Source organism: Oncorhynchus kisutch, linkage group LG24 (genome assembly GCF_002021735.2).
Source record: "Oncorhynchus kisutch isolate 150728-3 linkage group LG24, Okis_V2, whole genome shotgun sequence".
Taxonomy (NCBI): domain Eukaryota; kingdom Metazoa; phylum Chordata; class Actinopteri; order Salmoniformes; family Salmonidae; genus Oncorhynchus; species Oncorhynchus kisutch.
Window position 1 is genome coordinate 23,003,288 of NC_034197.2, and position 16,810 is coordinate 23,020,097.

The 16,810-nt window shown below is 44.9% G+C and overlaps 1 pseudogene; it reads right to left on the bottom strand.

Annotated features, from left to right (window-relative positions):
- Positions 1-255: 255 nt before the first annotated feature.
- Positions 256-1,608, bottom strand: LOC109869713 (hyaluronidase-2-like; annotated as a pseudogene).
- Positions 1,609-16,810: the final 15,202 nt, after the last annotated feature.

Consider the following 16,810-nt stretch of genomic DNA (forward strand, 5'->3'; position numbering starts at 1 on the left):
TTTTTTAAAGCAAGTCAGCCATATCAGCTATGTTTTTTTAAAGGCAGTAAATGAGGCTGAATGAACTGTTTTGCTGCCAGACAAGGCACCACTGATAGCCAGGTGTAGCAGTGGTAAGGTGTTGGGACTGCTGTTGGGACAGCTTTATGTAGGCACTGTTTGTCACCGTTATAGTGCTATTAATGTATTGGTTCGTGTTGTGTAGTGGCTTTGCTGGCATGCATCCCACATGTTATTTTTTTGCCCCACCAAGATTTACATGCTAAAATTGCCACTGGTCCTTGTAGAGAAGACACCTGGATCATTCTCCCAGAGGATAACCCCTGCTACCCCCATGGCAGCACTCTAACCAATACCGTTGACCAAGTCCAACTGAGGGAACATCACACATTAGTTACAGACCCACCAGACAGAGAAACCACTATCCAAAATATGGTAACATCCACTTCCACCCAGCACTATCTCTCACCTCATACAGAAAAGAGTTAGTTGACGTATAGACACTACTGACTAATAGGAACACAGGAAGGTCGTAGGCGGTCTCAGCCAAGCCTGTCACTCTCAGTGCCTCTCGGATCTGATTAGATGTGTACAGTCTGGCCCTTGAGATCCTGCCCTGCAGCTTCTCTAGTGTGAGGGCAAGGTAGAGGGCTGAGCAGCGTTTCCATAGCCATAGCGGCACGTCGTTCAACGCCATTTCAGCAGCGGGACAGCGGCCCGTGTAATTGAATATCGACTGGGGGGGCCAGAGTTGTAGTAGTTGGGGTACTAGGACACGCCCCACAGAGCCTTGGGGCGGAGCCTCATCTCCTACAGTGTCTCCATAAGGATGGACTGGGCCGCCATCTCAAAGTCCACCTGGGGGACGGGATGACATCATTATTATGAGACAACTGGCATAGTGAATAGCATCTATAACATCTGTTTATCCTATTACTATAACCTGGCACTGTCGTGATGAGGATCTTACCTGAGACCCCTTCTCCACCTCCTCTGTGGTCCAGTTAGGGAAGATTGTCCTCAGTAGAGCCCTCCAGGTAGATGCCCTGTTTCTCAAGGTTCCTTCCCCACTGCTGGGAACACTGGCCCCAACCCAGTACCCCCATTCCCTGGTACCCCGGAGAGGGTAGGGCGGCCGCGAGGTCCTCCTGTGTATTCTGGAGGGGTCTGAGGTGTTGGGGAAGGCCTCTGTTCATATGCTGGTCCTGGTCAGTGTAATAAGGGTACTTCCCCAGTGTGTCCTCATAAAACATTGCCAAGCAGCCTTCTCTCTCCATCCCAATGGCTCCTGGGTTGGGACGTCCAGAACCCGCCTTGTTGGCTACTCCCCATAGTAATAGGAAAGTCTGCCCTGGTGACAGAGAGATGCGGGCAGGCTTTGTGGGACCACCAAGGCAGCGGGAGGTGAGGAACATCAAGAGGAGGAATGGTAGGAGGGCCCTGTGTGGCCCAGTGTTGAACCCTGCCTGGACCACGAGCTCAGTCCACGCCATGGAGCTGCCTGCTGCCTCTGTGTCTCACCACGGTTCCAGGTCCTCACAGCCAACCATAGCCCTGGGAACACAACACTGAAAGACCCTCACCTCAGCTGTCAACATGTGGAGGCAACACATTGCTACATTTTTTAAAGTTAACAAATGACATCAATATTCATTGAATCATAGTCAACAATAACAATTTAATCACCAAAAACCTGACGTCAACAAACAAATGACATTGCCAGGCTGCCCCAATCACTCCTAGGGCTCTATTCAATCTGTATCACTGAAGCGTTAGGGTAAAGAGCCGACATAGGCATATTTTACTGTGAATGCTGTCTCCTCTAACGCCGGAACATTGCCTTTACATTTCAATCACGCTGTAATGCTGAACTTTCGCGATATGGATTGAATAGAGCTCCTAGTCATCCCCATGTCGCCACCAGTCAGTATTTAAACCTTTCTCATTGACTGGCGAGATTCTAATGCAATCTTATTTGGGCCTCCAAGAGTACAGGCCTGAAACAACAAAGGAAAAGATGATTGATGAGGCGTGTGTGTGTGTGTCAGAGGCAGCACCAGCAGAGGAGACGTAGACTAGAGGAAAAGGATGCCTCAGAAAGGCAATTACCAAGAGTTAATTACCAAGAGTTAATTACCAAGAGTTAATTTGATTCATTAGTGCAGCCCACATTGGCCAGAGATGCTGCTCAGGAATACTACTCAGTAGTGCAGCAGAGGGAGCCATGCCAAAGACAACTACAAAGAAAAACATGATTTTTGACCACTACCGTTATAGCCCTGTGAAAGACAGTAAATCCCTAATACCGGCCATTTTTAAGAATCTGTCCTATTTTGGGTAAAGCTCTAATCTTTTAACAGTAATCTGCTTTTGTTTGTTTTACTGATCAGGAGTGAAGGGGAGGGTACACCACCAAGCATGTGAACATGTAGGATTCAATGTCAAACCTAAAGGATTAACTACCTCGGTCTAAGAAATCAGTCAACCGATATCATGGACAAGAACCCATTGTGCTGTTGTTGGGTGGCAGGTAGCCTCATAGCTGCGGAAAGTAGGGGTCCCCCCCCCAATCTAAAACAGTGGGGTAAAGTACTTAAGTAAAAATATTTGAAAGTATTACTTAAGTTGTTTTTTGGGGTATCTGTACTTTACTTTACTATTTATATTTTGAACTTTTATTTTACTACATTCCTAAACAAAATATTGTACTTTTTACTCTTTTTGACACATTTAATCATGCACTCATACAGTATACTCTAATCCAAGTCACTCCCTGTCTGGAAAAAGTACAAAAAATACTACAGTGCCATAGCCTAACAAATCCCCCCACTAAATCAGACTCTAAACTTAAGAATCGACCTCTAAACTTGGCAACAGAATCTTTATTTGGATTTCTTTAAAAAACGTATTCTGCTCTTTCTGTGGAACTTTAATGTGGAAGAGGACTGGAAAATGTTGCCATCATTGAAAAAGACAAATTTACTGAATGAGGCAATGTCTCATCCTTCCTAGAATTTGTCTGAAAAGCTAAAAGACAGAAAGAAGTGTGTCATGCATATGTCTGTACTTTTGTCTTTTTCATTTCCCTCATGTTTCTTACTTTCTCTATGCTTTTCCCCAGTATCCATGTTCCTTAGTCAGCAGCTCTGTATTTTGTTTTCAATCTATCAATATTTTCTACAGTTTCATATGTCTATTTGGGCCTGAACATCAGCATAGAATCCTAATGGTGATTAAAAATATGTACTAAAAGTAATATAGGTTGGTTTGAGAATCACTAAGCAATAGTGGTGGTAAATGTGCCTGTTTTCCATGCTACAATCATAGAGATCATTGTGTATTTATGTCTAAGATTGCTTTTCTGTGTGTGTGTGTGTTTGCGTGTGTCCATTCGCCCATGTGTGGATTGCCTAAGATATTCCTGGCCGGTTGAAAGACCTGAGATTATGAGGGATCTGAGATGAATCCTGCACTCTGGTGCCCATCACCATGGAAACAGATCAGGTGGTTTGGGTGACCTACAGGACAGGTGGGTGTGGTGTTGAATGATCTGTGTGCAAAGCACTAGTGGTTGACTGGGGTACTGGCAGGTCGCAGGTCAGCTGGCTGGGTGGCAGCAGGTTTTTAGGTGGTGGCACGCCTTCAGGACGGCTCGCAGTTGGATGCATTGCTTCAAAAGTTGTATGTATAAGGTGGTGGTTGGGTAGAGATAAGATGAGAGTAAGTCCCCTTTTACACTGTTTCATAGGATATATATTTTGTAGAATATATTCTGTTCACACTTACACGACGACAGAGGGTTAAATACACAACATCTAATTGATGGAAATCGGACCCAGGTGTGATGGAAGACAAGACAAAACCAATGGAACATTAAAAGTGGATTGGCGATGGCTAGAAGGTCGGTGACTTCGACCGCCGTACGCCGCCCAAACAAGGAGAGGGACCAACTTCGGCGGAAGTCGTGACATTTACACATCCCTAGTCGAAGGTAGTCACTAGTTACCACCACCACGATGTTCCCATTTCTACAATCTCTCTTCTTTAAATGTTATTTTAAATTTAACGCTAACCTTAACCACACTGCTAACTTTTTGCCTAACCATAACCTTAAATTAATTTTTACATTATTTTTTCATTAAATCTTACAATAAGCCTATAGTCAATTTCGACTTTGTGGCTTTGGTAACTAGTGGAAACCCTAATTGAATCCGAACTCTTTATTGCGACAACGCTGAAACATCAATTCCTGGGCGAGACAGTGCCACATTTTCATTTGTGCCGAAATCAAAACAGAAATGTGACATAAACAAAAATGTAACATTACAATTGTTTTTCACACAAAAAAACATCTGATTTAGTCAAGTATTTAATCAGTCGTCTTACTCATGAAGGGGATGATGACGCAATCTTTGCAAGAGCGATTGGTCCTCAACTCGCAGCTCAGTCATCAGGGTAATTACCCTGTAGTTAGCACAGGGAACAGCGCGAGCAGAGACCACGTCATCCAAAAACATGGTAGACATTGACTCTGAGTGATGAAAAAATTAAAGTCCTCAGCAACAATTATTAGAATAATTTAATGGATGTTTTGTGCACAAAAGTGGTGACTAAAGTATCTTATTAGGAATTTTCATATCTGACTTCTCTATGTGGCCATCTATGGAAATTGTCTTTCTGGGCCGGGTGTCAGTTAAACTGCAGTACCCAAGCAAAACTGTAGGAGCAGTCGAAACAGTGCTTCTAGACCAGAACCCTGGTCCTGGAGCAGATAAGTACGGAAGTACGGAAGTCCAGCAAGGAAGAAAAAAAGTATTCACTCGTTATGTCGAGATCATTATTTATTTATCTCATATGATCACGACAGAACAAAAGTTTTGTTGAGATTTTCTCTGTTGTTGTAACAAGAACCCACGAGAGAAGTCATATCCACCGTTGTGGGTGGTGGACAACAAATATTCCCTATGTACCACATTCTAGGCCAAGATTGACACTTTTGCCCTCCTCAAGCACTATCACAAGCCAAAAGACAGACACTCTCGGCCAATCAGCCAACCATCTTTTACGACTCACGTGTTACGGGGGATTTTTAGCTAGTCTTTCAGGTGCCAGGGACGTGAATTCCAGGACAAGAGGGGGGGGGGGGGTCGGGCTATGCCATCAATAGCGCAAGGCCATTTAAACACGTTTTCTGGGCAATGTATCAAACTGAAGGACTCATGACATGTTGAGAACTTGAAGCATACTGTGAAATGTCTCTTCTGATGTCTTTAAAATGGGTATAATGTGTATTTGCTGTAACATGGAATGTGGATATTTCACCCAAGGCATGTTTGGAACCTTACAGGCCGCGTATTTCATCCTAAGGACTGTTGAACTGTTTTCTGTACAATAGGACATGTTGTAGACACTTATGAGGAAATGTCAGGTTTGTGTCAATGGACAGGAATGTGCTGGATTCTCAGAATCAACTGGGTGATCCCTGTGACACGCTGTCTGGCCTAATCGGCCCGCCCTCCGTGAGTATCCGTATAAATTACAGGACTTGCTATCAGACGTCAGGTTAAGTTTCATTGTGCGGCCACACCAGTTGAACAGAGTGATCCATACCTCCTTTGAAGCCAAACACCTAATGACAGAAAACGTATTCTATTCAGACCGAAGCAAGCATCCTGCGCAGGTGGTCCTGCGGAACACACAGTGGTCTCATTTTAAACAAAGTAACTAAATTCACCATCCATCCCGCCTGTGATCAGAGAAAGAAGTAGCTGCACGGAAACAACTCTAATGGACTTTACTTTCCTGGACTGAGTACTGACAGAGAGAGAAGTGGGTATCGCTGCTTGGGCTGTGAATTATTTAGGCCTGCTGGCCTCAGCACTGCTGTCGAGAGAGACTTGGACAACCATCCATCCCTGCTCCATCCCATCCTAATCGGAATCCAACTGGGCAGGCAACACTGACATACAAGTAATATACAGTGCCTTGCGAAAGTATTCTGCCCCCTTGAACTTTGCGACCTTTTGCCACATTTCAGGCTTCAAACATAAAGATATAAAACTGTATTTTTTGTGAAGAATCAACAACAAGTGGGACACAATCATGAAGTGGAACGACATTTATTGGATATTTCAAACTTTTTTAACAAATCAAAAACTGAAAAACTGGGCATGCAAAATTATTATTATAAAAAAAATCTAAAACTGAAAAACTGGGCATGCAAAATTATTATTATTATTAAAAGTAATATAGGTTGGTTTGAGAATCACTAAGCAATAGTGGTGGTAAATGTGCCTGTTTTCCATGCTACAATCATAGAGATCATTGTGTATTTATGTCTAAGATTGCTTTTCTGTGTGTGTGTGTGTTTGCGTGTGTCCATTCGCCCATGTGTGGATTGGCGCATAAGATATTCCTGGCCGGTTGAAAGACCTGAGATTATGAGGGATCTGAGATGAATCCTGCACTCTGGTGCCCATCACCATGGAAACAGATCAGGTGGTTTGGGTGACCTACAGGACAGGTGGGTGTGGTGTTGAATGATCTGTGTGCAAAGCACTAGTGGTTGACTGGGGTACTGGCAGGTCGCAGGTCAGCTGGCTGGGTGGCAGCAGGTTTTTAGGTGGTGGCACGCCTTCAGGACGGCTCGCAGTTGGATGCATTGCTTCAAAAGTTGTATGTATAAGGTGGTGGTTGGGTAGAGATAAGATGAGAGTAAGTCCCCTTTTACACTGTTTCATAGGATATATATTTTGTAGAATATATTCTGTTCACACTTACACGACGACAGAGGGTTAAATACACAACATCTAATTGATGGAAATCGGACCCAGGTGTGATGGAAGACAAGACAAAACCAATGGAACATTAAAAGTGGATTGGCGATGGCTAGAAGGTCGGTGACTTCGACCGTACGCCGCCCAAACAAGGAGAGGGACCAACTTCGGCGGAAGTCGTGACATTCACACATCCCTAGTCGAAGGTAGTCACTAGTTACCACCACCACGATGTTCCCATTTCTACAATCTCTCTTCTTTAAATGTTATTTTAAATTTAACGCTAACCTTAACCACACTGCTAACTTTTTGCCTAACCATAACCTTAAATTAATTTTTAAATAATTTTTTCATTAAATCTTACAATAAGCCTATATTCAATTTCGACTTTGTGGCTTTGGTAACTAGTGGAAACCCTAATTGAATCCGAACTCTTTATTGCGACAACGCTGAAACATCAATTCCTGGGCGAGACAGTGCCACATTTTCATTTGTGCCGAAATCAAAACAGAAATGTGACATAAACAAAAATGTAACATTACAATTGTTTTTCACACAAAAAAACATCTGATTTAGTCAAGTATTTAATCAGTCGTCTTACTCATGAAGGGGATGATGACGCAATCTTTGCAAGAGCGATTGGTCCTCAACTCGCAGCTCAGTCATCAGGGTAATTACCCTGTAGTTAGCACAGGGAACAGCGCGAGCAGAGACCACGTCATCCAAAAACATGGTAGACATTGACTCTGAGTGATGAAAAAATTAAAGTCCTCAGCAACAATTATTAGAATAATTTAATGGATGTTTTGTGCACAAAAGTGGTGACTAAAGTATCTTATTAGGAATTTTCATATCTGACTTCTTTATGTGGCCATCTATGGAAATTGTCTTTCTGGGCCGGGTGTCAGTTAAACTGCAGTACCCAAGCAAAACTGTAGGAGCAGTCGAAACAGTGCTTCTAGACCAGAACCCTGGTCCTGGAGCAGATAAGTACGGAAGTACGGAAGTCCAGCAAGGAAGAAAAAAAGTATTCACTCGTTATGTCGAGATCATTATTTATTTATCTCATATGATCACGACAGAACAAAAGTTTTGTTGAGATTTTCTCTGTTGTTGTAACAAGAACCCACGAGAGAAGTCATATCCACCGTTGTGGGTGGTGGACAACAAATATTCCCTATGTACCACATTCTAGGCCAAGATTGACACTTTTGCCCTCCTCAAGCACTATCACAAGCCAAAAGACAGACACTCTCGGCCAATCAGCCAACCATCTTTTACGACTCACGTGTTACGGGGGATTTTTAGCTAGTCTTTCAGGTGCCAGGGACGTGAATTCCAGGACAAGAGGGGGGGGGGGGGGTCGGGCTATGCCATCAATAGCGCAAGGCCATTTAAACACGTTTTCTGGGCAATGTATCAAACTGAAGGACTCATGACATGTTGAGAACTTGAAGCATACTGTGAAATGTCTCTTCTGATGTCTTTAAAATGGGTATAATGTGTATTTGCTGTAACATGGAATGTGGATATTTCACCCAAGGCATGTTTGGAACCTTACAGGCCGCGTATTTCATCCTAAGGACTGTTGAACTGTTTTCTGTACAATAGGACATGTTGTAGACACTTATGAGGAAATGTCAGGTTTGTGTCAATGGACAGGAATGTGCTGGATTCTCAGAATCAACTGGGTGATCCCTGTGACACGCTGTCTGGCCTAATCGGCCCGCCCTCCGTGAGTATCCGTATAAATTACAGGACTTGCTATCAGACGTCAGGTTAAGTTTCATTGCGCGGCCACACCAGTTGAACAGAGTGATCCATACCTCCTTTGAAGCCAAACACCTAATGACAGAAAACGTATTCTATTCAGACCGAAGCAAGCATCCTGCGCAGGTGGTCCTGCGGAACACACAGTGGTCTCATTTTAAACAAAGTAACTAAATTCACCATCCATCCCGCCTGTGATCAGAGAAAGAAGTAGCTGCACGGAAACAACTCTAATGGACTTTACTTTCCTGGACTGAGTACTGACAGAGAGAGAAGTGGGTATCGCTGCTTGGGCTGTGAATTATTTAGGCCTGCTGGCCTCAGCACTGCTGTCGAGAGAGACTTGGACAACCATCCATCCCTGCTCCATCCCATCCTAATCGGAATCCAACTGGGCAGGCAACACTGACATACAAGTAATATACAGTGCCTTGCGAAAGTATTCTGCCCCCTTGAACTTTGCGACCTTTTGCCACATTTCAGGCTTCAAACATAAAGATATAAAACTGTATTTTTTTGTGAAGAATCAACAACAAGTGGGACACAATCATGAAGTGGAACGACATTTATTGGATATTTCAAACTTTTTTAACAAATCAAAAACTGAAAAACTGGGCATGCAAAATTATTCAGCCCCCTTAAGTTAATACTTTGTAGTGCCACCTTTTGCTGCGATTACAGCTGTAAGTCGCTTGGGGTATGTCTCTATCAGTTTTGCACATCGAGAGACTGACATTTTTTCCCATTCCTCCTTGCAAAACAGCTCGAGCTCAGTGAGGTTGGATGGAGAGCATTTGTGAACAGCAGTTTTCAGTTCTTTCCACAGATTCTCGATTGGATTCAGGTCTGGACTTTGACTTGGCCATTCTAACACCTGGATATGTTTATTTTTGAACCATTCCATTGTAGATTTTGCTTTATGTTTTGGATCATTGTCTTGTTGGAAGACAAATCTCCGTCCCAGTCTCAGGTCTTTTGCAGATTCCATCAGGTTTTCTTCCAGAATGGTCCTGTATTTGGCTCCATCCATCTTCCCATCAATTTTAACCATCTTCCCTGTCCCTGCTGAAGAAAAGCAGGCCCAAACCATGATGCTGCCACCACCATGTTTGACAGTGGGGATGATGTGTTCAGGGTGGTGAGCTGTGTTGCTTTTACGCCAAACATAACGTTTTGCATTGTTGCCAAAGATTTCAATTTTGGTTTCATCTGACCAGAGCACCTTCTTCCACATGTTTGGTGTGTCTCCCAGGTGGCTTGTGGCAAACTTTAAACAACACTTTTTATGGATATCTTTAAGAAATGGCTTTCTTCTTGCCACTCTTCCATAAAGGCCAGATTTGTGCAATATACGACTGATTGTTGTCCTATGGACAGAGTCTCCCACCTCAGCTGTAGATCTCTGCAGTTCATCCAGAGTGATCATGGGCCTCTTGGCTGCATCTCTGATCAGTCTTCTCCTTGTATGAGCTGAAAATGTAGAGGGACGGCCAGGTCTTGGTAGATTTGCAGTGGTCTGATACTCCTTCCATTTCAATATTATCGCTTGCACAGTGCTCCTTGGGATGTTTAAAGCTTGGGAAATCTTTTTGTATCCAAATCCGGCTTTAAACTTCTTCACAACAGTATCTCGGACCTGCCTGGTGTGTTCTTTGTTCTTCATGATGCTCTCTGCGCTTGTAACGGACCTCTGAGACTATCACAGTGCAGGTGCATTTATACGGAGACTTGATTACACACAGGTGGATTGTATTTATCATCATTAGTCATTTAGGTCAACATTGGATCATTCAGAGATCCTCACTGAACTTCTGGAGAGAGTTTGCTGCACTGAAAGTAAAGGGGCTGAATAATTTTGCACGCCCAATTTTTTAGTTTTTGGTTTGTTAAAAAAGTTTGAAATATCCAAGAAATGTCGTTCCACTTCATGATTGTGTCCCATTTGTTGTTGATTCTTCACAAAAAAATACAGTGTTATATCTTTATGTTTGAAGCCTGAAATGTGGCAAAAGGTCGCAAAGTTCAAGGGGGCCGAATACTTTCGCAAGGCACTGTATCCCTGTTATATTCTTCATCTCCTCTGAAAATGGCATTGTGTGTGTAAAGTGGTGGAAGTTATAAGAGTATTGTAAGACGGTTTAAAGTTTAATTTACAAACCCATGATCAATACTGTCTCAGCACTCTCCACATCGGAGGCTAATTGGTAGCCTAGTTCATGCCTTTTCCTGGTTGGTGCGCTCTAGAGTTTCACGGTTGTGAATGCCTAAATTGAAGAAGTCCTCACATTTTCTCTTTCAATGAATAAGATCATGTCATTCTCAAAAGTCTTGTGAACGTTCTGTTGTATTTGCCTGAGTTGAGTACGGAAACCAGTTATACTGTGGAGACTCTCAACTCAATAACTGTGTTGTACCCCATTGTACCCTGTTTTATAACATGTCTTTAACAACCTTGTTTTCCAACTTATTAAGTCTAGTAAATAAAACCTTAAATTAATTATTTGTGGCACTGAGTTCATTTGCAAGTGTTTGGGCTGATAAGTCAGGATTCTGCCTTGTAGGCTCTCTGCAAGGAGCCTTACATATGAAACAGCTTACAAAGCAGCGTCTGGATTTATCAGCTTCTGAGGCTGCTATTGAAATTGATCAGCCTGTTAGGAATGGAGCTCACCCACTCTGTAAATGTAAATACTATCTATAAAACATGAAGTGTCCCTTACAATTATACACATATCAGTTATGTAAGCTAACAACCAGCACAGATAACAAGCTAGCTAGATATCTATCTAACTAACAAAACTACCTAACTTGCTCACTCGCTCAAAAGACTAGCCAAGTTAGGTGCATTGTTGATTGCATGTGATTGGCTGTGGTCTGGTAGGTAGCGCAAAGACAGTGCTGCCTGTCAGGCATCATTCAGAGTTTAAATGCCCCACAAGCTCTTAGTTCAAGGTAAGGGGTGTTTAGCTTGCTAACATTCTAATTTATAAACTGATAATGAGCTCCAAACACTAATGAAAGCATGATGTTAGCATGAAATGTACCATCCCATAGTGTAAGTAAGTAAGAAGCCTTGGCTTCTTGCGAGCCGGAATGGCTCATAGGGCAGGACCCTATCTCCTGCTTCTGTAGCGTGGGGCACTGTAACCAACTTCATATAGCCACCCAGAATAAAGGCACACGGACGCCCACACTCCAGGTTGTCTTGGTTTTTATCTGCAGTAAAAGATATCAAACGATAATGACAGGCATTGACAGGACAGTCACAGCCACACGTTCACTGCTCTCAGAATATCTCTCTCAGACTCTATGCACAAAGTGATCATATAGTATAAATGCGTTGTGCTTAGAAAATAACAAAAATAAAGTAAAGCATTCCTGCAGTAGAAGATATCAAACAGTGATGACAGGAATTGAGAGGACGGTCACAGCCACACGTTCACTGGTTAGGTAAGACACAAGATATCTTTTTGAATGCAACAACAGTAATAATGCATGTCCTTTTTATATAAACCTTTTAAGGTAGTAAGAAAATATATTAACTTAATATTTCTATAAATCACCTGCTAGCAATAGCTAGAGTGACATTACAGTGCACTGACTGACGGTGCTCGTTAGCTCGTCATTAACATGGCTAGCTAAGCCAGCAAAAACTTGGTTAACTTGCTGAAATAGGCTTTAAATACATTAACGGCAACATAAATATATACATAGCCACATTCGCTATTGACTTTGGAATATATGAACCAGTTTTCAAAAGACACTAATTGTGTTATACAGTTTTAAACCATTTTTTTTATGTACAGAGGAAATAGACTCAAACCTGCTCTCATAATATCTCTCAGACTGAAGAGCAGGCAGACCAACTTTCCAAATAGGGGAGAAGAACTCAAAGCCCACTAGTTGTTCTTTCAAGGAAGATCATTTTTAAAATGCTATTGACAACCTTAGTAGAATGGCAGCAAATATTTTAATGAATTCGACAACACATAATGAAAGGAAACTTATATCTGCCACATCCTAATCTTTCACCTGTCTTTGTGCTTGTCTCCACTCCCTTCCAGGTGTCGCCCATCTTTCTAGCTTTCCCAGTTTTTGACCATTCTGCCTGCCCTGACCCTGAGCCTGCCTGCCGTTGTGTACCTTTTGGACTCTGCTCTGGACTACTGACCTCAGCCTGCCCTTGACCTGTCATTTGCCTGCCCCCCTGTTTCTGTAATAAACTTTTGTTACTTCAAAACTGTCTGCATCTGGGTCTTCTCCTGAGCCTTGATAGTACGAACTGGCCATGACGGACCAGGTAGACTCGGACCAGCTCCGCAACGCCGTCTGCTCCCAAGTAGCCACCATTGGAAGGCACGAGGAGTTGCTTCGTGGTTTTATTGAAGGGTTCCAGACCTTGCCCAAACGCCATGAAAGCACCCTGAACACATTGCTGGAGAAATTCTGTGGGTTGTCTGTCAGGCAGCCTACCATGACAGTAAATTCCCAGCCACTCAGTAACCCGGCTGTTAGCCACCCCGGTTTCCCGAGACCCCGCTTACCTCCCCTGAATGCGTCGCTGGAGAACCTGTCACAACATTTCTCACACAGTGTTGTCTCATCATCGAGCTGCAGCCCTCCTCCTTCCCCTCGAACCGCTCAAAGATAGCCCTCCGGGACATCGGCGTGATGAGGTACGCTATCACCTGGGCTACAGCAGTGTGGGAACAATAGTCAGCCTTATGCTTCAGTCTGGAGGAGTTTGTGGCAGAGGTGAAGAAGGTTTTGATTCTCCATTGTCCCGGAGAAGCTGCCCAGAAGTTCCTCCAGCTTCAGCAAGACTCCCGCAGTGTGGCAGACTATGCAGTGGATTTCCGCACGCTGGCAGTTGAGAAAGCCTGGAACCCGTAACCGTTGTTGGACACGTTCCTGCATGGATTATCGAAGGAAGTTAAGGACGAACTAGCAGCCCGGGACCTACCGATGGATCTCGACACACTCATTGCCTTGACCATCTGGATCGATGGGTGGCAACGAGAACATACTGTAGGAAGGAGAGGAGGTCTTATTCCACTCGCCCTCCCAAGGATTCTACCTCGCTTCTGAGGCATTGCATGAAGTCAGTGCCGCCTGGCCCATGACGTCTTCCGGTGGGCTCAGAAGTTGCCCCGGACCTCTCCGCCATTCCTGTCGAGTACCAGGTACTCTACAAGGTTTTCAGTAAGGCCCTTCAGTTCCTTCGCACCGACCCTATTACTGCGGGATCAACCTTCTCCCAGGCACCACACAGCCCCGAAGACGACTGTACTCTCTGTCGGGTCCAGAGACCAAGGCTATGGAGACCCATATCGAGGACTCCCTAGCTGCAGGGTGTATCTGTCCTTCTGCCTCCCCCGCCGGCACAGGGTTCTTCTTTGTGGAGAAGAAAGACAAAACCCTACGCCCATGCATCAACTACCGGGGCCTCAATGACATCACGCTGAAGAACCGCTACCCACTACCACTCATCGCGTCGGCCTTCAAGCCGCTCCAGGGGGCCACAGTTTTCTTCAAGTTGGACCTGCGGAATGCTTACTATCTGGTGCAGATACGGGAAGGGGACGAGTGAAAGACTGCCTTCAACACGGCCAGCAGTCACTACAAATATCTGGTCATGCCATTTGGCCTTACCAACGCTCCAGCTGTGATCCAGGCCCTGGTCAATGACGTTCTCTGTGACATGTTGAACCGGTTCATCTTCGTCTACATCGACGACATCCTAATTTTCTCCCAATCAGCCCAGGAAGACGTGTTCCATGTCTGACAGGTCCTCCAGCGCCTCCTGGAGAACCAGTTTTAGTAAAAGTGCAGAAAAGCGAATTCCATCGCTCCACCGTCCCCTTCCTTGGTTACATCATTGTTGCAGGGAATGTAGAGATGGAAACCGGGAAGGTGAGAAAGGTGGTAGATTGGCCCTAGCCTACATCTAGAGTGCAGCTGCAGCTTTTCCTGGGATTTGCCAACTTTTATCGCCGCTTTATCCAGGGTTACAGCACCCTGGCTTCCCCACTGTCTGCACTCACCTCTCCCAAGGTTCCGTTCATGTGGTCTCCAGCTGCGGACTGGGCATTCCCATATTGATTCATCCTGACCCGTCCTGTCAGTTCGTTGTGGAGACCGATGCATTGGATGTCGGAGTGGGGGCTGTCCTGTCCCAGTGTTCTGCCCCGGTCCTCAAGTTACATCCTGCGTCTTCTTCTCCCATTGCCTCAACGCCACAGAGAGGAATTACGATGTGGGGAATCTTGAGCTTCTCGCGGTGAAGATTGGGTTGGAGGAGTGGAGACACTGTTTGGGAGAGGGCGGAACATCCGTTCTTTGTGTGGACGGATTACAAGAACTTGTAATATCTCTTCACTGCCGAGGGTCTCAAATCCAGGCAAGCTAGGTGAGCCCTGCTTTTCATCCTGTTTAACTTCCCCCTCTCCTACTGACCGGGATCCAAGAATATCAAGCCGGATCCGCTGTTACACCACTATAGCCCTGATGCCCAGAGACAGCCCGCGGGGGGGGGGGCAGATAACTGGATGTTTGTTCCTGACGCTGTCCGCCCCTTGTCCCTGGAGTGGGCCCACTCCTCCAGGCTTACCTGCCACCCGGGCACCCGTCGAACTTGGGCCTTTGTGCGGCTACGTTTTTGGTGGCCTATCATGGTCCCGGACGTCTCCGCGTTCGTTGCCGCCTGCACCATCTGCACACAGAACAAGACTCCTCTGCAAGCTCCGGCTGGTCTCCTTCAACCAGTGCCTGTCCCTCACTGTCCCTGGTCTCACATATTCCTGGAATTTGTCACCACCATCCTGACAGTAGTGGACCGGTTTTCCTAAGCCGCCCACTTCATTTCTCTCCCCAAGCTACTCTCTGCCAAAGAGACGGCCCAGCGCATGGTGCAGCAAGTCTTCCGGATCCATGAACTCCCGGTGGACATATTCTCCGACCAGGGTCCTCAGTTTTCATCCCGGTTCTGGAAGGCGTTCTGCACACTCATTGGGTTGTCGGCCAGCCTGTCCTCCGAGTTCCACCCTCAGTCCAAAGGCCAGTCGGAGCGAGCCAATCAAGACCTGGAGACGACACTTCCTTACTGTGTCTCCGCAAACCCCACCACCTGGAGCCAGCAACTCGTGTGGGTTGAATGTCACACCCTGATCTGTTTCACCTGTCTTTGTGCTTGTCACCAGCCCCTCCAGGTGTTGCCCATCTTCCCCATTATCCCCATTGTACTTATACATGTGTTCTCTGTTTGTCTGTTGCCAATTTGATTTGTTTGTTTCGTCAAGCCTATCAGAGTTTTTCCCGTGCTCCTGTCTTTATCTAATTTCTGTTTTCTAGCTTTCCTGTTTTTTAAATAATTCTGCCTGCCCTGACCCTGAGCCTGCCTGTCATTCTGTACCTTTCGGACTCTGCTCTGGATTACTGACCTCAGCCTGCCCTTGACCTGTAGTTTGTCTGCCCCCCTGTTTCTGTAATAAACTGTCTGCATCTGGGTCTTCTCCTGAGCCTTAATAATATCACACCTTTTTCTGAAGTAAATGGTTCCACCCACTACTCTGTCCACAAACTGCAGTGTTCTTTGATATTTCAATTCTACGCAGTGCAAGCGAGGTTGATGGAAACTCTACATTTCACTTTGTCACAGCAGCTTGATGTACAAGTGCATCCCCTGGTCAGGACGCTAGTCTTTCACAGGGCCTTACCCCCAGTCTACTGTATCTCCTCAGTGCTGAGTGCCAAGCAAAGGCGCATCAGGTCCCATTTTTACCGTTTTTGGTATGACTTGTCAAGGGATAAAACTCACAACTTTCCATTCTTAGGCGGGACACTCTAACCACAAGGCCACTTAGTGTAGCAATTAATAAAAATGGATGCGCTGGTCCACCGTGCCCTGCCACCTCAACCATACTGTCAATCTATCATGAGTAGGTTCACTCCTATTTATAGAGTTTATCTTGTGATCTCGACAAAACAACTTTTGTTATGTGGTGATCATGAGATAAATAAGTTGTGATCTCGACATAATGATTCGTTGCCATAGAAATGTACCTAGCTAAAAGGTTAGCCACTTCCATATGACCGTTATCCCGAGTTGAACTCAGAGTTGACCAAAGTTACCTTGCTAACTCCTCAAACCTGCTTTGTAGGATACCCCTTAGCAGTGAACCACAGTAAACAGCATAGAGCAATGGTTATAAAGTTAGTCGGTTGTGGGTCAAATCCTCTCGGCGATGGTCTAAGTGTGGCTGTGA